The sequence below is a fragment of the Palaemon carinicauda genome, chromosome 3 (assembly GCF_036898095.1).
Source record: "Palaemon carinicauda isolate YSFRI2023 chromosome 3, ASM3689809v2, whole genome shotgun sequence".
NCBI classification, from domain to species: Eukaryota; Metazoa; Arthropoda; class Malacostraca; order Decapoda; family Palaemonidae; genus Palaemon; species Palaemon carinicauda.
This window is the reverse complement of record NC_090727.1, coordinates 72839523-72863691: the sequence shown is the minus strand read 5'-3', so window position 1 is coordinate 72863691 and position 24169 is coordinate 72839523. Positions and strand designations below refer to the sequence as shown.

The 24169-nt window shown below is 42.3% G+C and overlaps 1 pseudogene; it reads right to left on the bottom strand.

The window, feature by feature from the left end:
* Positions 1 to 289: 289 nt before the first annotated feature.
* LOC137638914 (5S ribosomal RNA) lies at positions 290 to 408 on the bottom strand (annotated as a pseudogene).
* Positions 409 to 24169: the final 23761 nt, after the last annotated feature.

Below are 24169 nucleotides of genomic sequence, written 5' to 3'. Positions count from 1 at the left end.
CTCCCATCAAGAGGTACCATAGGTCAACACCCATTGCAGGTCTAATAGTTCCGCTGGTCCCATAGGGGCCAGGAAGTCCGGTTAATCGTTGCCTGAAACCACCGGAACTTGGACCAGCCCACATGGAACTTATCCTGAGCCGACCGTTCGGAACTATAGACGGGTCAATGAGGAAAGGAGAACTAGGAAACGTTCCAAGGTAGGGCTGAAAGCTCTGCTTGACCGAGAACAGGTACTGCGACTCTCCTCAGCCTTGCCACAGTCAACTGAAGGGAAGGCTCGGAGGAGGTGGCAACAGAATCTGGCGTCCCCAGGTGGTCACCCATCCAAGTACCGACCAGAACCAACGTCGCTTAACCTCGCTGGACGGACGAGAAGCGGGGTTTCCAACGTGGTAAGGCCGTTGACTCAATATCATGGCTAGATACTCCAGATGTTGAGGCAGAAGAGAGAAGGCTCCTAGCAAAATACCATGAACCCACACTCATGGTAAGCATCCGGAAGCTTGTCCCGGCGCTGAAGAAGGTCGAACCCGAGCCTACCGGAGTTGACCAGCCCTCCAAAAAGCGAAGGAGGCGGAAGCCTGCACCTGAGCGGCGGAGAGTTCTCTAGGGAAAAAAACCTGCGATGCCACGGCGGGATCGCCACACTGCATCATAAGTAGGAATACCTGGAGTCTAGGCTGAATTCCACGAGCTCCCTGGAAGATGGATGGAATGGGAACTGAAAGTACCCGTCCTTCCGATCCAGGGTTTAAGGAGTCCTGTCGCCTCGTTACCAGTCTGATCGATTCTGCTGTTCTACGCTGGACGAAGTTTGTTCGACAAACTTGATCAGGGCTGAGAGGTCGACTACGGAACTCCCGACTCAGATACTTCCTTACAAGAAAGGATCGACTGAAGAAGCCGGGGGTGAAGCCGTCGATGATCCCATGGAGGACCTTCTCCTAAGGAATGGATCATTCTGCCCAAACGGGCAACTCTTGCCGACCCTATGGCATAGAGGTTCAGAGACACTGGATTCGCTGACAGAGACGGCAGGCGCGATATCCTTGGCTGATCACAGAGATCGTGCGGGAATGGGCATCGGGAAGCTGTCATCCGGATGAGAAACCTTAAGCATCCTCCCAGCGTGAAACCTGCAAGGGGGGGGTGCCAATCCTAAAGTTCGTGAACTCTGCTGCTCCCTTTAGGATTATGCCCCCCCCCCCTGGGGAGCCTCCCGTGCCATCTGTTCCTGACAGGAGGAAACTGCAATTGGACACCTTGTCTCAGTTGTCGTAGCCGATAACTTAGGCCGACGTGGTTGAAAGAAAAAGGCGCTGGAGCCCAGCAGAGTCTGGAAGAAAGCGCCTTGGAGGAGTGAAAACGGAAGTCGATTTCCTCCGCACAGCCGCTGTCTAAGTCTCTGTCCTTGGGCACAAACAGACTCTTCTCAAGGATGGAAGGGTGTCTGAGGTTGTCGACATCCACGGATGAGACACCCGAAAGGAAGCCCTCGGTCAGCGCGTCCAGATGGTCCAACATCGAGCTTGCCCGCAAGTTAGATACTTAACGACGAAACGCCAAGGTGCCTGAGCCCGAGAGGAGGAAAGTACCCATGATCTTCCTGTAGCTTCCTTGAACCAAACCCCGGGCCGTAACTGAGGAGGGAAAGGACCTGGTAAGCCCTCTACACGAGGTGGAGAAGAGGAAGGGGTAAGCAGTCACCCCTTGGCCGATAGAGAAATCTCGAACGGAAAGCCCCCCGCCAAAAATCCTTCCAGGGAATGACGGGGAAGGGCTAACCCAGGTTCTGGAAAGAGAAGTGTTGATCAGACCTCCCTGAAGATTCTTCCTATTCTTGCAAGTGCCATGCTCTGCGTTTACGGGGTGAGGCCGTGTTCTGGAAATACGCTCCAGAAGAACTCGCCAGGGCTGGCCATGCTGCGAAAACCCCAATGGGAATCGTGGTCGCAATCGCCCTGGAGCTTGCGCGATGGTAAATCAATGATTTGTCCGTGGGCGAACGTGGAAGCGCCCATGGGTGGTCACGCAGGAACGCAAACGAAGGTGAGCGTAGGAGCGTAGAAGGAGAGCGAGCGTGGTAGGAAGGGCGAGAGCTGGTGGTAGGCGAGCGATAACCCATAGACGAGCAATGGATACTGCAAGAATTAAGCCGACGTTCGTGCGAAGAAACACTGTAGGTTCGTGCGATGGAACACCGTCGGTTCGCGCGACGGACACCGTCGGTTCGCGCGACGGACACCGTCGGTTCGCGCGACGGACACCGTCGGTTCGCGCGACGGAAACCGTCCGTTCGCGCGATGGAAGACCGTTGGTTTGCGCGCGGGCGAACATTGGAGAGCATGTGCGCGGACACGCAGGCGAATGATCGTGCGAGCGCGCAGGCGAATGATCGTGCGAGCGCGCAGGCGAGCGGTCGCGCAGGCGAGCGGACGCGCGGGCGCGCAGGCGAGCGGTCGCGCGGGCGCGCAGGCGAGCGGTCGCGCGGGCGCGCAGCCGAGCGGGCACGCAGGCGAGCGGTCGCGCGGGCGCGTAAGCGAGTGGGCGCGAGGGTGGGCAGGTGAATGAGCGCGTGTCCGAGGCGGCGAACGCAAGCGCTGGTGCAATAGCGAGGAAACGCGCAGCCGAGCGGTCGCGCGGGCACGCAGGCGAGCGGTCGCGCGGGCGCGTAAGCGAGTGGGCACGAGGGTGGGCAGGTGAATGAGCGCGTGTCCGAGGCGGCGAACGCAAGCGCTGGTGCAATAGCGAGGAAACGCGCTGCCGCATGGGTGAGGAAGATCGCTGGCGATGTGGATCAACAGGCGATCGGTGGTGAGCTGGTGAGCGCTGACGCGCAGGTGGGCGATGGCGCGTCGGCAAGCGACGGCACGTTGGCGAGCGGTGGTGCGTTAACAAAACGCTAGCGAGCAGATGAAGAATCGCGCGGGTGCGTAGGCGGTTGCCAACGCGAGAGAGACTAGTGATGGTTAGCACGCATCGCGCTAACAGAAGGCGCGCAGGTGCATCAGGAAGGTGAGCGCTGAAGCCAGCTGTTAATCAGGCGATCCTAGACGGTCAGAAAACCTTTGGCGCCCATGCGTGGCAAAGAAGGGCGCGCAGATGTGCGCTGGCAAATGAAGAAAGCTGGCGCACAGAAGGACAGAAGAAAAGGTGAGCGCTGGCGAGCAGGAGGAAGATCCACGGCAAGACTCAGCTACCGGAGATCGTGGTCCCCAGCAGGCGAGCGCTAGATTGCTACTGATGGTGGTCAGAGGAACTGACACGCGTGGCGATCGTTGACACGTAGGAGATCGCTGGCGAGCAGGTGAACGTTGACTCGTCTAAGGTCGCTGGCGAGCTGATGATCGCTGACGAGCAGAAGGCAACGCGTGGAAGCCTGCGCAAAGAAGAAGAGTCCTTGACCTAGACCTGAACCGAAGTTCTAGATCGCGAGGGCGAACGTGGGCGCACAGGGCGCGTAACAGGAACCAACAGGAACAGCAGAGATGATCATCATGAGAGCGCTGACGTACAGGAGAGCGCTGACGAACAGGAGAGCGCTGACGAACAGGAGAGCGCTAGCGAACAGGAGAGCGCTAGCGATCAGGAAGCGCTGATGAGCAGGAGAACGCCTGTGCGCTAACACTGAGCAGGAGCAGGAGCAGGAGCGAACACAGCAGAAGGGCGCGCAGGGGAACCCTGACACGCAAGGGAAGAACCCCCGTGGGAGGCAATCCTTTGCCCCGAAGGGATCGTTGTCCGTCGGGAGACAGATGTCCATCGGAAGACCGTTGCCTGTCCGCCGGGAGACTGATGTCCGTTAGAAGACCGTTGTCTGTCGGGAAGACCGTTGCCCGTCGGAAGACGAGATCAGACTGCTGTCCATCTGCACCAGGACGGAAGATCAAGAAAAAGGAGTTGTAGGCTGCAAACGGAGATTCAAAAAGGCGCCTCTTAGCACCCTTATCGGGAGATGAGAGGCCCTTACGACGAGGCGGACGGTGAGCCTTACGGCGAAGGAGGCCAACAGCAACAGCAGCAGAAGAAACCTCCGAAGAGAAGTCTCTATGAGTGTACTCTCTCGCGAACGAAAGAGAAACACTTCGTAGAAGAGACTGGTCAGCCAGTGACCTAAAAGGAGCAATCCTCCGAAGAGGGGCTCCTGCAGTTGCCCAGCCCCTTGAGCGAAACTGCAGGTGTGACCGCTCAGCACCAAGAGCATAGTCGCACGAAAAAAAGGCAAGAGAAGAACCCCCCAAAAGGGGAAAAACTCAAGCCTGAACAGGAATAACTTACCTCGGAAGGAAAGTTACCCACCCAAGGAGGCAAGCCTCCTGAGAGTTCTAAAATGAACTGGAGAGCTGTCAATCGTCACGGGAATACTTCCAGTAGAAGGAGACACGCCCCTGACGAAAATCCAAAGGGGAGGCAGCAACAGCCGAATCCCCAGGCCTCCACAAGACAGCTCACACCGTTGCCATATTACAGAAACGAACTAGATCGGTAACTGTAAAAAAATAAAACAAAAATCATTAGTACACATTCATTCCCCCGGGAAGGCTCCGAAGAGGAATCCCGAGGGAAAGGAAACAAGAATTACATAACAGGCACGTGCCCTCACAACCACTTACACTCACGGAAGGAGAGCTGTAACCAAAACAGAATTATAACAATTATATCTATGAAACTATGTAATTATGTAACTAAAAAAAAAGAATGAACACTAAAGAAGGAACGAAAACCCCGAAAGGAATCGTTCTACAAGCTGAAAAAAACAACTACAATTAGATTCATAAACTAATTGAGACAAAACGTACGGCATAGCAACCCCCCCCCCCCCACACGGGAAGGAAGCTACGAGAGGCGTAGTAAAACGTAGTAAAAAAGGGTGAACGACCTCAAGAGAGAGAGAGAGAAAGACCAAAGTCAAACTCGATCGCAACCCATAAAATTACGCCGTGGTGGCCTAACTGCCGAGGACTCCACGTAGATATCGTACACTACACACACAACTCTGAAAAGGAAACTTACTGATTTCTATACTCAAATATATACACAAACATGAAAACATGTTTACATATATATAGAGTAAAAGAAAAGTAAGCGATTAAGTAAAGACAAAACAAACAATGGCTGCCAAGAGAGGACCAAGACAGAGACGTCTGTCGCAATCCGAGCCAAAAGTGAAAGTGAGCATTCACCTGTGTGTGAGGGGTAGCTAGCTACCACTCCCCTACCCCCCCCCCCCCCCCCCCGCTAACTAGCGCGGGGGTAATACACCCTCATTAAATTCTAATGGCTCGCCATTTTAGCTGCGCTAAAAGGTAAACCCAATGTAAATAGCGTGGTTTGTATTTCGGTTACGGAACAAAGAGATTTTCAGGCTTACGTAAATTAATAAAGGCCAAAAGCATCTACAAGACTTATGCAAAATTACAGAGATTTTCAAGCTTACGTAAATTAATAAAAGCCAAAAGCATCTACAAGACTTATGCAAAATTACAGAGATTTTCAGGCTTACGTAAATTAATAAAGGCCAAAAGCATCTACAAGACATACGCAAAATTACAGAGATTTTCAGGCTTACGTAAATTAATAAAGGCCAAAAGCATCTACAAGACTTACGCAAAATTACAGAGATTTTCAGGCTTACGTAAATTAATAAAGGCCAAAAGCATCTACAAGACTTACGCAAAATTACAGAGATTTTCAAGCTTACGTAAATTAATAAAAGCCAAAAGCATCTACAAGACTTATGCAAAATTACATAGATTTTCAGGCTTACGTAAATTAATAAAGGCCAAAAGCATCTACAAGACTTATGCAAAATTACAGAGATTTTCAGGCTTACGTAAATTAATAAAGGCCAAAAGCATCTACAAGACTTACGCAAAATTACAGAGATTTTCAGGCTTACGTAAATTAATAAAGGCCAAAAGCATCTACAAGACTTATGCAAAATTACAGAGATTTTCAAGCTTACGTAAATTAATAAAAGCCAAAAGCATTTACAAGACTTATGCAAAATTACAGAGATTTTCAGGCTTACGTAAATTAATAAAGGCCAAAAGCATCTACAAGACTTATGCAAAATTACAGAGATTTTCAGGCTTACGTAAATTAATAAAGGCCAAAAGCATCTACAAGACTTACGCAAAATTACAGAGATTTTCAGGCTTACGTAAATTAATAAAGGCCAAAAGCATCTACAAGACTTATGCAAAATTACAGAGATTTTCAAGCTTACGTAAATTAATAAAAGCCAAAAGCATCTACAAGACTTATGCAAAATTACATAGATTTTCAGGCTTACGTAAATTAATAAAGGCCAAAAGCATCTACAAGACTTATGCAAAATTACAGAGATTTTCAGGCTTACGTAAATTAATAAAGGCCAAAAGCATCTACAAGACTTACGCAAAATTACAGAGATTTTCAGGCTTACGTAAATTAATAAAGGCCAAAAGCATCTACAAGACTTATGCAAAATTACAGAGATTTTCAAGCTTACGTAAATTAATAAAAGCCAAAAGCATTTACAAGACTTATGCAAAATTACAGAGATTTTCAGGCTTACGTAAATTAATAAAGGCCAAAAGCATCTACAAGACTTATGCAAAATTACAGAGATTTTCAGGCTTACGTAAATTAATAAAGGCCAAAAGCATCTACAAGACTTACGCAAAATTACAGAGATTTTCAGGCTTACGTAAATTAATAAAGGCCAAAAGCATCTACAAGACTTATGCAAAATTACAGAGATTTTCAAGCTTACGTAAATTAATAAAAGCCAAAAGCATCTACAAGACTTATGCAAAATTACAGAGATTTTCAGGCTTACGTAAATTAATATAGGCCAAAAGCATCTACAAAACATGCAAATTTTTACCTAATTGGAAAATAAATTGTTATCAGGCAAGCATGACTAACAGTAGATCACGCAATGCTAATGGCGCCATAATTTGTCTAATTACTTCGGATAAAAGTTTTTTTATTTTGGTTTTATTGAATTACCACAAATACAATGTATCAAAATGATCACGTTGTCATTGTTTTACGGCTCCAAACACAAGGATTAGAACAGCAACAGACGGGAAAAAGTATGTTGGATAACTGCAAGAAGCAAAGAACACCATTACATACTGTAACTAGAGGGGTATACAGTAGAGAGCATAGCCTACCCCTTGCAACACCAAGCAGTCTTAATTTGCTCAACTCTACCGAGTACATTGTACTTCGACGTCTTTTATTCAAAATCTAATGGATTTGTCCTTGGGTCATACCCCACATATCGACCAAGTTTAATTGAAATTGGTTCTGCAGTGTTTGCGTATTATTGGTCGCACAAAAAATAAACTAACAAACTATTTGCCATTTACTTAACATTATGATTATTCTCAAAGTATTGCTGTGTACTTGTACTTTGATGTACTTTATCCAAAATGTTACAGATTTATCCTTGGGTCATACCCAACATGATTAACAAGTTTGGTCAAAATCGGTTCAGTAGTTTATGTATAAAGTTTACCGCAAACAACTACATAGACGACGAAAGGGGTAAATAAATACCCTTCACAAAATTATTGACTTTAGCAAAGTCATTTACAGTTATCAGGAAACACTGCATATCCTTACCATCTTCCATTAATAACCCTCAAACAAAATTGTTTTCAAAAACATCTATTCAACCTGAAAGTAAAAGCAAAAGATCTGGAGGCCAAAATCAAAGCGAGCCCCACTTTTTCAGGCAGTGGGTGGGGCCTCCCCATTACCCGGCAGCAACCACTACTGCCTCGTTAAAAGTATGAACGGAAATTCCAGTTTTTACTGAAGTCATACTCCTATTAAAGGACGATGATTTGTATTTGTGCAGAAACAAATTAAAAAATGTTATTTTCATTAGTAAAATAAATTTTTGAATATACTTACCCGATAATCATGTAGCTGTCAACTCCGTTGCCCGACAGAATTCTACGGAAGGGATACGCCAGCGATCGCTATACAAGAGGGGGGTGTACTCACCAGCGCCACCTGTGGCCAGGTACTGCAGTACTTCTTGTTGACACCACCTCAATTTTTCCTCGGTCCACTGGTTCTCTATGGGGAGGAAGGGTGGGTCAATTAAATCATGATTATCGGGTAAGTATATTCAAAAATTTATTTTACTAATGAAAATAACATTTTTCAATATTAATCTTACCCGATAATCATGTAGCTGATTCACACCCAGGGAGGTGGGTGAAAACCAGTGTACATGTATATCAAGAAGCTAAGTATCCCGTATTTCATATTATCAGTTATTCAAAATAACAATGAAATTATAAGTACCTGGTAAGGAAGTCGACTTGAACCATTACTCTGCCTTTAATAAGTTCGTCTTCCTTACTGAGCGCAGCGTTCCTCTTAGGAGGCTGAACAACTCTAAGGTGCTGAAGTATCAAGGGCTGCAACCCATACTAAAGGACCTCATCACAACCTTTAACCTCGGCGCTTCTCAAGAAAGAATTGACCACCCGCCAAATCAACAAGGATGTGGAAGGCTTCTTAGCCGACCGTACAACCCATAAAAAGTATTCAAGAGAAAGGTTAAAAGGTTATGGGATTATGGGAATGTAGTGGCTGAGCCCCCGCCTACTACTGCATTCGTTGCTACGAATGGTCCCAGGGTGTAGCAGTACTCGTAAAGAGACTGGACATCTTTGAGATAGAATGATGCGAACACTGACTTGCTTCTCCAATAGGTTGCATCCATAACACTCTGCAGAGAACGGTTCTGTTTGAAGGCCACTGAAGTAGCCACAGCTCTCACTTCATGTGTCCTTACCTTCAGCAAAGCAAGGTCTTCTTCCTTCAGATGAGAATGTGCTTCCCTAATCAGAAGCCTGAATAGTAAGAAACTGAGTTCTTAGACCTTGGAAAAGAAGGCTTCTTGATAGCACACCATAAGGCTTCTGATTGTCCTCGTAAAGGTTAAGACCTTTTTAGATAGTACCTAAGAGCTCTAACTGGGCAAAGTACTCTCTCCAGTTCATTCCCCACCAAGTTGGACAGGCTTGGGATCTCGAACGACTTAGGCCAAGGACGTGAAGGAAGCTCGTTTAGCAAAAACCGAGCTGCAAGGAACATGTAGCCGTTTCAGATGTGAAAACTATGATCCTGCTGAAGGCGTGGATCTCACTTACTCTTTTAGCTGTTGTCAAGCACACGAGGAAAAGAGTTTTTAATGTGAGGTCCTAAAAAGAGGCTGATTGGAGAGGTTCAAATCTTGATGACATAAGGAACCTTAGGACCACGTCTAGATTCCAGCCTGGAGTGGACAACCGACGTTCCTTTGAGGTCTCAAAAGACCTAGGGAGGTCCTGTAGATCTTTGTTGGTGGAAAGATCCAAGCCTCTGTGGCGGAAAACCGCTGCCAACATACTTCTGTAACCCTTGATCGTAGGAGCTGAAAGGGATCTTACGTTCCTTAGATGTAACAGGAAGTCAGCAATCTGGGTTACAGTGGTACTGGTTGAGGAAACTGCATTGGCCTTGTACCAGCTTCGGAAGACTTCCCCTTGAGACTGATAGACTCTGAGAGTGGATGTTCTCCTTGCTCTGGCAATCGCTCTGGCTGCCTCCTTCGAAAAGCCCCTAGCTCTTGAGAGTCTTTCGAAAGTCTGAAGGCAGTCAGACGAAGAGCGTGGAGGTTTGGGTGTACCTTCTTTACGTGAGGTTGACGTAGAAGGTTCACTCCTAGAGGAAGAGTCCTGGGAATGTCGACCAGCCATTGCAGTACCTCTATGAACCATTCTCTCGCGGGCCAGAGCGGAGCCAACCAACGTCAGCCGTGTCCCTTTGCGAGAGGAGAACTTCTGAAGTACCCTGTTGACAATCTTGAACGGCGGGAATGCATACAGGTCGAGATGGGACCAATCCAGCAGAAAAGCATCCACGTGAACTGCTGCTGGGTCTGGAATCGGAGAACAATACAACGGGAGTCTCTAGGTTATCGAGGTAGCGAACAGATCTATGGTTGGCTGACCCCACAGGGTCCAAAGTCTGCTGCAAACATTCTTGTGAAGGGTCCACTCTGTGGGGATGACCTGACCCTTCCGGCTGAGGCGATCTGCCATGACATTCATATCGCCCTGAATGAACCTCGTTACCAGCGTGAGCTTTCGATCTTTTGACCAGATGAGGAGGTCCCTTGCGATCTAGAACAACTTCCACGAATGAGTCCCTCCCTGCTTGGAGATGTAAGCCAAGGCTGTGGTGTTGTCAGAGTCCACCTCCACCACCTTGTTAAGCTGGAGGGACTTGAAGTTTATCAAGGCCAGATGAACCGCCAACAACTCCTTGCAATTGATGTGAAGTGTCCTTTGCTCCTGATTCCATGTTCCCGAGCATTCCTGTCCGTCCAAAGTCGCACCCCAGCCCGTGTCTGATGCGTCAGAGAGGAGACGGCGGTCGGGTTTCTGAACAGCCAAAGGTAGACTTCCTTGAGAAGAAAGCTGTTCTTACACCACGCGAGAGTAGACCTCCTCTCTTCGGAAACAGGAACTGAGACCGTCTCTAGCGTCATGTCCTTTATCCAGTGAGCAGCTAGATGATACTGAAGGGGGCGGAGGTGGAGTCTCCCTAACACGATGAACAGGGCCAGCGATGAAAGTGTCCCTGTTAGACTCATCCACTACCTGACTGAGCATCGGTTCCTTCTCAGCATGCTCTGGATGCATTCTAGGGCTTGGAAGATCCTTGGGGCCGACGGAAAAGCCCGAAAAGCTCGACTCTGAAGATCCATACCCAGGTAGACAATGGTCTGGGATGGGACGAGCTGGGACTCCTCAAAATTGACCAGGAGGCCCAGTTCCTTGGTCAGATCCATAGTCCATCTGAGAATCTCCAGACAGCGACGACTTGTGGGAGCTCTTAAAAGCCAGTCGTCTGACGGAGCCGGACACAAGATCATGGTACTGCTGTACAGTCTGTGAACTGTCAACCATGGGGAAGCGAGGAAGTACAGTGACAACCCGAAGCTGTCTAGACTGTCTGGGTCGTACAGACAACTCCTTATCGGGTTGCTGAGGTTGCCGCACTGCGTCACAACAAGTCACTTCTGCTGGTTGTTGAACGTCTTCCCAGTGACACACTGACTCCGTAAACAAAAAATCCTCTAACAAGGACTAAGCTTGGACTGCATGTCTTGCAACACAGCTCAAGGTCTATGGGAGCAGGTGTGGTAACAGACGGGGTTAGCGACTGAAGTGGAACCATTACCTTCCCTGAAAGCATGTTATGCTTAAATAAAAGTCCATAGGAGGCTACGCAGCTAAAGGCTCCTCTCCAAATGACAGAGTCCTCAAGGGAATATCAGAAGGAGGGAGAATAGCACTTTCTCATCTACAGGGACCATATCCGAGAAAAGCTAAGTTCTCTCAGTGAGGGTTTCACTGGTGCAAAAGCAGCAGACTAGAAGGCAACGTTATGAAACTGCTTGACAGTCTAGTGAGTTGGCAACAATCAAAGATGTGTGACTGAGAAGCATGCGGTAAGGTATGCAGAGCATGCTGTATGTAGAGCATGCTGTAAGGTAAGCAGAGCATGTTGCATGGCGTGTGGCTGATGCTGCATGGGATGAGGCTCATGCTGCATGGGATGAGGCTCATGCTGCTTAAAAGAAATCTGAACCTGACACTAATCTAGCTGTCCAAGGATTTACCTGGTGAGACATCAGTCTCTTTACCAGAGAGTTTTACCAGATTTCCCCGGGCCACCACGTGACACAATTGGTAGTAATTCATTCAAATTACCTCTAATGAGTCAATATGGATAAATATCAACACAACATCGTGTTCAAATAGAAATAAATTTCTACCTCATACTTGGGATCGAACACTAGCCCCTTCTAATGAAAGGCCAGGTCGAAACTAACCATGCCACGAGAGCCCATAGGATGTCGCATAGCATGAGGCTCCTGCCTCATGGGTTGAGGAGGATGCCGCATAGCATGAGGCTCCTGCCTCATGGTTTGATCCTGTGAGGTTCCTGCCTCAAGAGTTGCGTCTGCCTCAAGGGTTGAGGGGGTAGCTGCGCAGAGAGAGGCTCAAGCTGCATAGACTGCGGTTCAAGTTGAATGGGAAGAGGCTCAAGCTGAGGAGAAAGTGGCAGATGCATGCGTTGAGGTGGCTGACTCACAGCATGAGGTTCCTGCCTCAAGAGTTGCGCTTGCCTCAAGGGTTGAGGTGGCTGCGCAGAGAGAGGCTCTTGACTCACGAGTTGAGGTTCTTGAGGTGCTTGCCTCGAGAGTTGAGGTTCTCGCCTCGAGGAAAGTGGAGGTGGTTGTTGCGAGAGTTGAGGTGGCTGCCTCAAGGATGGTAGAGGTTGTCGTACCTCAAGAGGTTGCTGCCTCGAGGGTAGTTGTAATGCAAGATACTCCTGCCTCAAGGGTAGAGGAGGTTGTAAGGCATAAGGCTCCTGCCCCCATTGTTGAGGAGGTTGCTGCGTGGTAAGAGGCTCCTGCCTCAAGGAAAGTGGAGGTTGCTGCACAGCGCTGGTATCTGGCAACTCCCAACGCGGCAGCTCACGCATGGAGGTAGCTTGAGGAACCTCAACCTCATACGTCTGGCAGATTGTACTGCGCAGAGGAGGAGGAGCGTTCGCAGGAGGAGGTGTATTAACCTTCTCTGCCTGAAACTCCTGCATCAACACCGCAAGCTGAGACTGCATTGTCTGCAGCATAGACCACTAGAGTTTAAGAAAGACAACAACAAACGGAGCTACTGTCCGTTGAGACTGAGGGTCTAAAACAGCTGGTGCGGCAACAGACGGAGCTACTGCCTGTTGCGATACCACCTTGCCTCTCTGGGAGGTGTGCAGTTGTCGTACTGCAGCAAGACCGAACTGACCCAGGGCTAATGGCTACACCTAGGAGTTGGACTTGTGCGGAAGGGACCGACTTGCACTTAAAAGCTGCAAGATTTGGTCCATGGTTTCTGCGAGAAACCTTTTCCGCAGACGAGGAATAAAAGGGCTCTCTCGTCTTTGTGTGGGTGGGGTGATCACGTCGGCAACGTGTGTAGATACACCCGAAACCACGGAGGGAAAACGTCTGTTCGTCGATCAAGGCCTGCTGAACCCATAAGTCCTTCGACATTACTTCTCCCCTGGGCTTGGGAGCTTGTAAGAGGTCCCAGACTAGGCGAACAACTGGCACGAACAGACGAACCCTCGAACGCAACACTGTAACACTTTGCGCTTATCACTTATCACTTTGATTTTCTGTTTGCACTTATTTCACTGAACTCGAAACTTTAAGTGGTTTGTACCTGAAACACGCAATTCTATCCTTCCTTAAAAGTTAGTAATTGCGAAAACAGAATTACAATGTAACAGAAAAATCTAATGAAAGATAAATAATTCAGTGGCTGGAAAGAGACTAAACACTAGATCAAATAAACTACGTTTAAAATCTCTCACCGCATAAAGCTTGAGAACAAGAATAAAACTCTAGAAACGTTTACCTTCTTCCCCTAAAGAGACTAGGGAGAAGAGCAAAAACGATAACAACGTTACTCGCTTGAACGAAACGTTTATCCTCCTCTCTCTCCCTCCGTCTCTATCTCTCTCTCTCTCTCTCTCTCTTGACTTAGAACCTTAGAGAAGAGCCCAATCATATATATCGTTAAAACATATTATTGTTAAAGGAAAAAAACTGAAAGATCCTTTATTAGAATTAAGCTAAGAAAGAATGAACAAAACGCTAGAAACGGTTTACTCTTACTGCAACGTGACACCGTGAAAATTCTCTCTCTATCGTAACGATAGAGCGCAAGTTGAACGTTCTGAACGTCAACAACTGCAGAGACAAAACAAAACGTTAGTTCAACTTTGAAAACAGTACGAGACTATCAAAGAAATTCTTTCAAAAACATTAAAATAGCATAATATGTTAACAGGTAAAACCGAAATGACGGGCTCAATGTTAATTAACTTCGGTACAAGAAAAGACCGCCTACTATTAGGAAAGGTCGAATATAAACAAATATAAAAATTAATTTTAATAAGTTTATAATAAAAGGAAGTTAATCGAAGAGGCCTATAAAAGGCGGAGAGATATAAAATAAATCTATAACTTTTGTTAAGCAAAATTAAGAAAGAGAGTCTATACTCTCTTAGACACCAACACTTCCGTCTAAGGGAAGGGTCGGCCATTTAAAAGTGAAAGAGAGTTCATACTCTCTTCGTCACCATAATTAATCAAATTAATTCCAAAAGCTAGCTAAGCTAATGATAAAACTTCCTGAATAGCGAAAGCTAAACTCTAGAGCAAATACATCACCAAATCGTGAGCAAAAACTCCAGAATCAACAGCGTATCCATGTAGGTCTAGCCGGAGGCACGACAGAGGAAAAATTGAGGTGGTGTCAACAAGAAGTACTGCAGTACCTGGCCACAGGTGGCGCTGGTGAGTACACCCCCCTCTTGTATAGCGATCGCTGGCGTATCCCTTCCGTAGAATTCTGTCGGGCAACGGAGTTGACAGCTACATGATTATCGGGTAAGATTAATATTGAAAAATCACATCATAACAAATTTCAATACTATACTGTATAGTTAATTTGTATAACTTGTCAAAATCTTGCAAATTTAACTAGTTTACAAAGCCCTAACCAGGCCAGAGACAGCTTCATTACCACTGAACCCCACAACATGCACTACAAGGCCAGACATAACTGAAAATACAGGAATGTGTTCTATAACTACCTAACCTAACCTCATCTAGTACCTAGTACACTGGATCCAATATAAGCTTGAGAACTGCAAATTTACAATACCCATCAATTCACGTAACAATAGTATCAATTTGACAGCACTCAACACTTTTTCATTCATAAATATTAATTATTGCTTTAGCCTATTAATTTGCCCTTTCATATTACTAATGGGAAATAACTTACATCAATGCCTACATCAAAACATGCAGCTACCACACGTAAATTTGCACATGAGTAAAAGAACCCTATAAAAGAATAAGAGAGTGTACCTGGAGTAGGGAAGGACCTCAACTTACAAACATTAGACTATAAAACAATCTGAGATACAAAGACAAATCTAACTGAAATAAGAAATCTCAGATATTGTATCAAATGTTCATACACAGTGATAAGATGAAGAAATATTATAATAAAACAATATTATATAGCTTAATATAGTGAACAAAACGACATTTGCAATAACCTGCTATTATTTCATATGAAACAGGACTATTCGTTTAATTTGTAGCAGGAAATTGTAAGCATGCAAGTCAGGTTAGGCCTATTCTAGGCTAAAATTTAACAAAATTCAACTCGCAAACAATTTGACTTACAAACAGTTTCTTAGAACCAATTAAGTTTGTAAGTTGAGTACCTTCTGTATTTATACGTGCTTTGAACAGTTTTGATGACAATATTCATTGGAAACTGATATTTTTCATGTTATAAGAACAATTAATACAAATGAAGTTATGTCTGAAAAAACATTGTCATAAGGGTAACAAAAACAGAGGTAAAGCCTAATTTAAGGTTCCTCACCTAACTTAACCTATGACCCCTATCCTTAACTATCAGGGTAGGCCCCACCTAATACCTCCCTAGGCTTCCTGGTAGTTATCGACATTAATAACATGAACCAATTTGAGCTACAAAGGAATCAGTACTTTCCCATTTATAGAAAATTATTCACTTCAATCTTGTTCAAAGAATGTATAATTCCATAAACAACCTTCGTGTATATATATGCAACTATATGCTGATGAAAATCAAGTCTAACCTAACTATGGTATAAGGCTTTATTTTAAAAATCTTTCACATGATAAATTTTCCCATACAAATACATTCCAGAACCTTTGTAGTTCGATGGAACAGACAGATTGTAAAATTTAAAACTGATAACCCACATTTTAAAAGGAAAATAAACACAAGAAAGTCAACTATCATAAGGTTCCCCTCCTAACCTAACCTAGGTATCGAAACCTACCTGGAGGTGGGTACAGCCCCTTGAATCCCCCATCCCCTCACATTACTGTATTCTTATACTGTATTCTGGCGAGGTACCAATAAATCAATATTTCGTATATCGTAAAATTAGCTTTACATTCTAGTATATCAGACAAAATTAAACTTCTCCATAAAGAAAATCAACTTAACAATTAATAAGAAAGTTTAAAAATGTCCAAACGAACTAAATTAACCTTAAAACCATAGAATATATAAAATAAAACTCAATAAATAGCTAATTATGATTTTAAATAAACTGATTAGCTGTCACTTACTTGAATAGTCTAGGCCAAATACATCTCGTATAGTCGTATTTCTGTCCAATTATCCTTCTTTCCTCCTTAAAATTCGTATTCACTGTTAATGCACATCCAAGAGTCGTGGAATTCATAATTTACGAGTTTTCGAAATCACTAATAAAAATACTATCTACTTCAGGGACCCCATACTGTGTTGTGTTGCGGAGCATTGTGGGTAATCACAGTAAATGTTGAATTACTCCTTTACAACGGCTCCTAATTTGCTTGAGTAATTTCTTTTTCTCCATATTTCTTTCGTTTATATCATATTTTGTCTTTTATCTAGATATGAATAGGATTTTCAAATATTTACTGCATTTAAATTTATTACTTTCTTTTCTATATTCCTGTCAAAATGAAAAGTAGACCTTTTACATTGAATATAGTTACTGCACTTTTCCTGTAAATTTATAGTAATATACAAATTCTTGGGATCACTTATTATTCCAATAATTCTACTGCTACAAATTCCTTGTTGTCTGCTTGTCTTTCTTTAATTTTCTCCTTTCTATTTCCTGTATAGTTTTAGGCTCACTTTATTTTTTTAGTTCTTCTTTCCACTAACCATTATCATAGGATCTAGCATTGGTTGAGTTTGACTTTGTTTTTAGGCCTATTTTAGTTCTTATCTTGATTTGTCCGATGTCCAGGATTTTCTTTTGCATACACTTTATTTTTGCTGCTATAATTTCATTTTTTCCTGTATGTTCTATGTATATATTTAAGTAACTTTTCTATTTAAGGTGATATTTATATACTGAAGCTTCATATTTTCCACTCTTACCTTCACTGATGATGTCTTTTTTATATATAATGGAAATCAGTTCGTTAAGTTCAAGGGAAACCAAAATGAGTTTCAAAATATCACTTCGAGTTTCAACGATGTCATCATAGATTTTGGTAAGAATATTACTCATGAACACACTTTATCTTTTTCACAGTTACTTTATTATACAATTTCATTCAAATGCAACATATATAAAGAATAATCGTCATATTAGAAAGATATATAATCATTTCCAACATTCTTCTTTTTCCAAAATGTTAAACTGATCCAAATGTTAAAGGTGGCATCCCTTCCATATCCTTATTTTTTTTTTCTTTTTTCCTTTGAGACAAGAGATGATTGGTGGGGACTGTGTGGCGTGTGTCCTGGTTGTTAGAAATGATAACAGCGGGATAGATAAGCCTTATCAGAGTGAAATTGAGACCACCTATAGGAAAAGTCTAATCACAGTGATAGTGAAAAATCCTTTGTCGGTTACTTAAAGTAAGGCTGCTAATACAGAAAGGTAGATTTTGATGGGTGACAGTGAAATAGAGATACCTTTGTCAAAGATGAAGGATAAAGAACGCTGTAAGAAATGATAGAAGAATTCTGATTACATCTTTATATTAAAGGTTTAAAAGCTTAAAGGCCACTCATGAATGGCAGAAGCAAGGGACTGTGTCATTGCCCTATTTAGCAGAACAATGTCCTAGAGACTGACCATATTACACATGATCAGCGGCCAAGCCCCCTCTCCCCCCAAGCTAGGACCAAGGAGGGCCAGGCAATGGCTGCTGAGGACTCAGCAGATAGACCTATAGGCTCCCCTATACACCCCAATCTTAACTCCCAAGGAGGGTGAGTTGCAGCGACCAAAGGAACTAACGAGTTTGAGCGGGATGCAAACCCCAGTCTAGCAATCACCAGGCAATGACGCTACCACCAGGCCACCATAATCCTAAAAGTGGGAAATAAATGGTTGTGGTGGCCTATTGTACACTTTTCTATCCGGAGTTCTGCTGGACTGGGGTTCGAGACATGCTCAAGCTCGATAGTTTCTTGTGGTGTCTGCAACCTCACCATCCTTGTGAGCTAAGGATGGGGGTTAGGAATCTATAGGTCTACCTGTTGAGTCACCAGCAGCCACTGCTTGGCCCTCCCTGGTCCTAACTTGGGTGGAAAGGGATTTGTTCTGTTAAGGCATTGTCACTGTCCCTTGCCTCTGCCATTCATGAGTGACATTTAAACCATTTGAATACTGTATTGTACGTGAAGAGATATTACTTGGTGACTGAGTATTGCAATGTTCTTTTTTTAGATTAATAAGGTTATATTTTACAAAGGAATACGGTTTTCTATAAGGAGAGAAAGCCATTGTGTGAAATTATGTTAAAAGCATAGTGTATTGTTATAGTAGGCCTACATGCTTGACCATAGCTGTTTGATTATATTTGTTCACGTTTGTTGCTATTAATGAAATCATTTGATAATCTGTTTATCTGATTAAGAGTAGGTGAAATTAATTAGTTTAGTTAATTTAAACAAGTATTGGCCCATTTTTATCATTTTGAATATATAAATTGTGATGTTTCCCTTGTAATATAAGTAAGTATCCGATACAATCATTGCTAGAAAAGATAAATTAAGGGTTTAGACTAATATTCTTAGTTAAACTATGAATACGTGTGATTGTATGTAAAGGTGTAGATAGTAAATAAAGTAAAATATAAGTATAGAACGCAGGCGACAATTCCACTGAAATAGGCCTACCAAGGAAAATATACGAAGAAGACCAAAAGCCTTAAGGGAAATATTTCGAATAAGTAGGAAAGTTTTTCTGCCTTAGCGATTTTATTAATTTTTTTTTCGAGACGAATTATCACACCATCACGCTGTTCTTTCATATCTCGTTCGTAATTAGATATATTTTGAACCATAACCTGAGAGAGAGAGAGAGAGAGAGAGAGAGAGAGAGAGAGAGAGAGAGAGAGAGAGAGAGAGAGAGAGAGAGAGAGAGAGAGATGTATTATATTTTCTTCCCCAGTACAGAAGCTAAAAGCAAAAAAAATAAAGACATACCTGTTAACGAAGCCAATAAAAGTAGGCCTATACATCTCTATGATTAACAAAGTCTTTTGGAATTATGTTATTCAAAATACAGATAGGAATTGAAAAAAAAAAAGCTAACTGGGATGATATAGTAAACGAGCCATTGATTTTTCTATAGAAAAGATACGAGCAAATTGCATTCTATAAACTACAATAAATTGGACAATGGCATTGTTTTTATTTCATTATATGCGCTGCCATTAGACTTGGTAGCTTATAATAAGATTAGTTTATCGAGTAGTAGCCACAAAAACACATATAATGTCCTACAATGACTAAATGAATATATATATAAGAAAATATGTATTCAATTTGCACAAAAACAAAAATTCTACTTCGTCAAGGTTACTCATGAAATATCTTAGTGTACCAGATATAATAATGAGGGCATTGCACATAGGCGATCTATTTAAAAAAAATAGTAATTTATATTAGCCTACATTTAAGAAAAATAAATAGAATGTGCAGTATCGTTTTTTAATACAATAAATTACCATAAATAATTTTATTGTATATAAATATATGAAAATGTGTATTCAATTGGCTCAAAAACAAAAATAGTAATTTATATTGAATAGTATTTCATATAAAATTCTTGGAAAATAATTGAAATGTATAAATGTATGAGTCTCGTTTTTAATACCATAAATTGCCATAAATCATTTTATTGTTTAATGTTTTCGATACAAAAGAGGAAGAAGAGGAAGAAGAAGAAGAAGAAGAAGAAGAAGAAGAGATAAACAAAATAACAAATCTATTTGTTTATATTTAAATGTTTAATGTGACTAGTGTTCGGTGACCGCGGGATATATAAATAAACTTTAAAGTGAAATTTGAGGGAGATTTATTTTGTAAGTAGACATATTCTGGTTATTTCTAATATCCTGTTATTCGTTTTTGTGTTCTTATTCAAATGGCCTTTGTATACATTTTGTTTCTGTATTTTATTGTTTGGTAAAATCAGAATCGTTTATCAGGCCTAAATTAATGGGACGTTACAAATGCTAGGCTTATAGACCACTCAGAGAACTTTTAGTTTAGAGCAGGATTGAATTAGAATTTGAAAATTGTATTAATTTATATTTTGTGTTTGCGTTTCGAACTATTCTCCCCTATAGGTCTATTTCTATTTGAAATGTGTACGGAATCTCCTCTAAGACTAACAATAATAGGCATTACTATAGTTATGGAAGGAAAAAAGTTTCTACTAAAAAACAGGTGTTTCCTCTAGATAAATGGGTTTCATTGTATATTATTACATCTCAATGTATCCTAGTATTCCAACTACTTTTTCTTATAGGAAAAATTACGCTCCCTTCGAAAATAACACTCTTTCCCGTCGCAAATGAATAGTTACAGAAATATATATACATCTATATCCGCCGATAATGGGGGACCCCCTTTGGGAACCCGGGGTTTTGGGTGGGGAAATCATACTGGGGAATCGATATATAACCGTAATTCAGTCCTTTTCTTCTCTATACATTTCTTTCTGGTATTTATTATAACCGTAGGAAAAGTCAAATCAGTATACCTGGATATATTTGGGAGGAGCCGTTTCAAAGGTTATTTCTTGTAGTAATACAGTAACCAGTGCTGCCAACGCCTGATGTAGATTAAATGTTAGCATTCCATACCTGATGTAGATCAAATGTTAGCGTTTCATGCTAACATTAGCACCCATTTGTTCGTTTGTTCGTTCGCCCCACCTTCCGTCCTTCGTTTCTCTCCATTATTACTCTTTTTATTACCGTATTATTTTCTCATTTTATATTCCCATTCAATATAATTTATCATACATTCCATTTTACCTTCCTATATTGGGTTTATGTGTTTTGTTATTTCCTTTCCCATTTGTACATACGTTCGTTTCATCAGTTTCCGATCTGCGCATATATCCCCCCGCCCCCTGCGCAGGAGTTTCCACTCCCCCTTTTACTCTTTTTATCAGTGTTATTTTTTAATTTTTTATTCCCATTCAATATTATTTATCATTCATTCCATTTTACCTTCCTATATTGGTTTTATTTGTTGGGTTATTTCTTTATCCCTTCCCGGTTTCACATAAATTCTTACCCTGGACTAGTTTTTTTATCCTGTTAATTCTCGGTATGATCTCCTCATTTTATATTCCCATTCACTATTATTTAACGTTCATTCCATTTTATCTTCCTATATTGTTTGTAATTATTTTTGTTGGTTAGTTCCTTTTCTCTCCTCTGTGTCTTATAAAACTTTTCTTTCGTCTAGTTTCCGTATTTAGTTCATACATGTTTTCTCTTTTGTTCGTTGTTTTTCCCTTAACCAATCATCTCTCTAGGCCTATTCAGATATCTCCCTACCCCCCCATTCCTTTATCTCTGTATGCGCTGGTTTCCGACCCATTGTTCCCCTGCCTTTCCCGTTTTAACCTTTGACCTAGTTACCCGTCCTTCGTTACTAGTGCGTTTTTTTTTCCCGTATTTTGAGATGGAACATATTATAGAAACTTGTACCGGTTGCAGCATTCCGTATCTAAAAGCAGTGGCTCAATTCCATGGTGATTTTGGTGATAATTCAGGTTATGTTGATCATTTTCTTAAATCTCACAATGTTATTCCTCAAAGTTTAAACTGCCCCAAGTGTCGTTCGCTTTTATCTTATAGGGCAGACATTCACGGGTTTTATTGCTCTACTGTAACCACCATCCGTAAAACTAAGAAGAAACGTCGTTGTGGGTATACTGTTTCGACCTATAAAGGTACTTTTTTGGACCAAAGTCGGCTACCCCCATGGAAGATAATATTATGTGCGAACCAGTTTTTGCATAAACATTCGGACCATGAGACCCTCATGGAAGGTATAGACATATCTTCAAAGACTAGTGTGGATTGGAGAAGTTTCTGTTCGGAGGTTACCGAATACTTCTTCGATAACCAAGAGGCGATTGGTGGTGATGGAGTTACTGTTGAAATAGACGAAACTCATTTTGGTAAATGTAAATACAACCGTGGTAGACCGTTAAGTGCCATATGGGTCTTTGGGGGTATTGAACGTGTGACCAAGAAATTTTTCATTATCCCTTTAGTTCCCCCCCTTTCTACTAAACGAGATGCTGCTACTCTAATTCCCCTCATCCAGAAGTATATTAAACGTGGTAGTATTATTATGAGTGATAAGTGGGCTGCATACAACTCTTTATCGGAAATTGGTTACGTTCATAAGTCGATTAATCATTCGGAGAATTTCGTTGACCCCCTAGACCCAACCATCCATACTCAAAATATAGAACGTCTCTGGAGAGAAGTGAAGGAGTGGGTTCAGAGGCCTGGAATCAAGCCTGGTCATTTCAAGCAATATTTTTCCAGGTTCTTTTTCACCCACTACTATCCTCGTCAGTCGTTGCTGCACCACTTTTTCATTACTGCCAGTCGCCTCTACCCTCCTTTACAACATCAACCCTCAAGACCCCGATGACCCCCAACCATCCACATCCCAGTCATAGAAGTTCATCCGTCAGTCTCTTCCTTCCGAGTCCAGCAAGTTTCGACGTTTCCTTCATAAAAGTAAGTCATTCCTCAATAGTCATTATTCGTGTTTTGTGACCGGGGTACTTCTAGGCAAGGTTAGGTGGGTTTGTTAGGTTCTGTGGCCTTTCTGTACTTTTTATATATTTCGTACCACTTATATGGAGAAATTATTGAATATATCTGAGGAGATATTTAGCAGTTCTAGCTCTAGTAATGACATCGTGTCGTTGGTAGTTCTGTGTACCATTCGTCTCCGTTGGTAGTACTGTGTATCAAGGTAAGTCATTCCCCCATTCTTATTATATATGTTTTGTGACCGGGGTACTTCTAGGCAAGGTTAGGTGGGTTTGTTATGTTCTGTGGCCTTTTGGTACTCTTTATTTATTGTGTAATATTTTTATGGTAGTATTATTTAGTTTACGTATGGAAAAATTTATTTCTACCTCTAGTAATGACATCGTGCCGTTGGTAACACTGTGTACCATTCGGCATCGTTGGTAGTTCTGTCAAACATTGGTAACGTTGCTTATGTTATCGTCCCCGACATCTGTTGTTTATATATTTTAACTCAGTATATATGTCCACAGTGTTAATATTTATATGGTTCATTTGTATTGTATTTCATTGTGTGATTTCGTACAGGAAATATATGATTTCCTATAGTAGATATCGTGATTTAACTGGTTTTCTCATTCATTTCATCCGTAATAACATCTACCAATTCGTCAACTTATAACTAACCGAATTGGTTGATCTGTTTGTTTGCGATTGAAATGGATATCAAAATCGGTTAAATCTCGTTATTTGCTATAGGAAATCATATATTTCTTGTGCGTAGTCACACGATGTAATAATATACAAAATTACCGATAAATGTTTGTTTTTTTTAGAAATTAAAAAATCAATGGGATTAGCATGCGCAGTTCAGCATGTACTCGTTGCCAGTACATAGGAGCTTGATGCTTTTCTTTTTCCGCAAGCGCACGGTGGAGCAGAAACCATTGGATTTCTAAAATATATTCCTGGGCTTAAACAGGTTTTTGGTTTATTTGCTGCTTAAATGAAGGTCAAATTCAGTGTAAGAACATTATTTACTACAGGAAAAACTATTTTTCTGCTTAAAATGTTGTTCCGTCTGTACCTATAATTCTTCCCAATAATGTGGGTACTTGTGTAGATTGTTGGGTCACCAGGCCGGCAGTTTGTATAGAAAGCTAGGAACCTGCTTATCTGTGTCCATCGTCTCCCCTATCTTATTATATTTACAAGTATATTGGTTAATGAAATAATGCTAATTACAGTATTCAGTTATTAGTCTTCGCTATGCTGTGGCTTGCAATTAAACATTATTTTATCACTTATCTGTTCTGGCAAGCGGTACCTATTGCGCAATGCTTGTTAGCCGAGTGGGCAAGTATTTCGGTGGACAAAAAATCGGTGACCCAACCACCTACACACTACCCATAATATGTAAGTATTA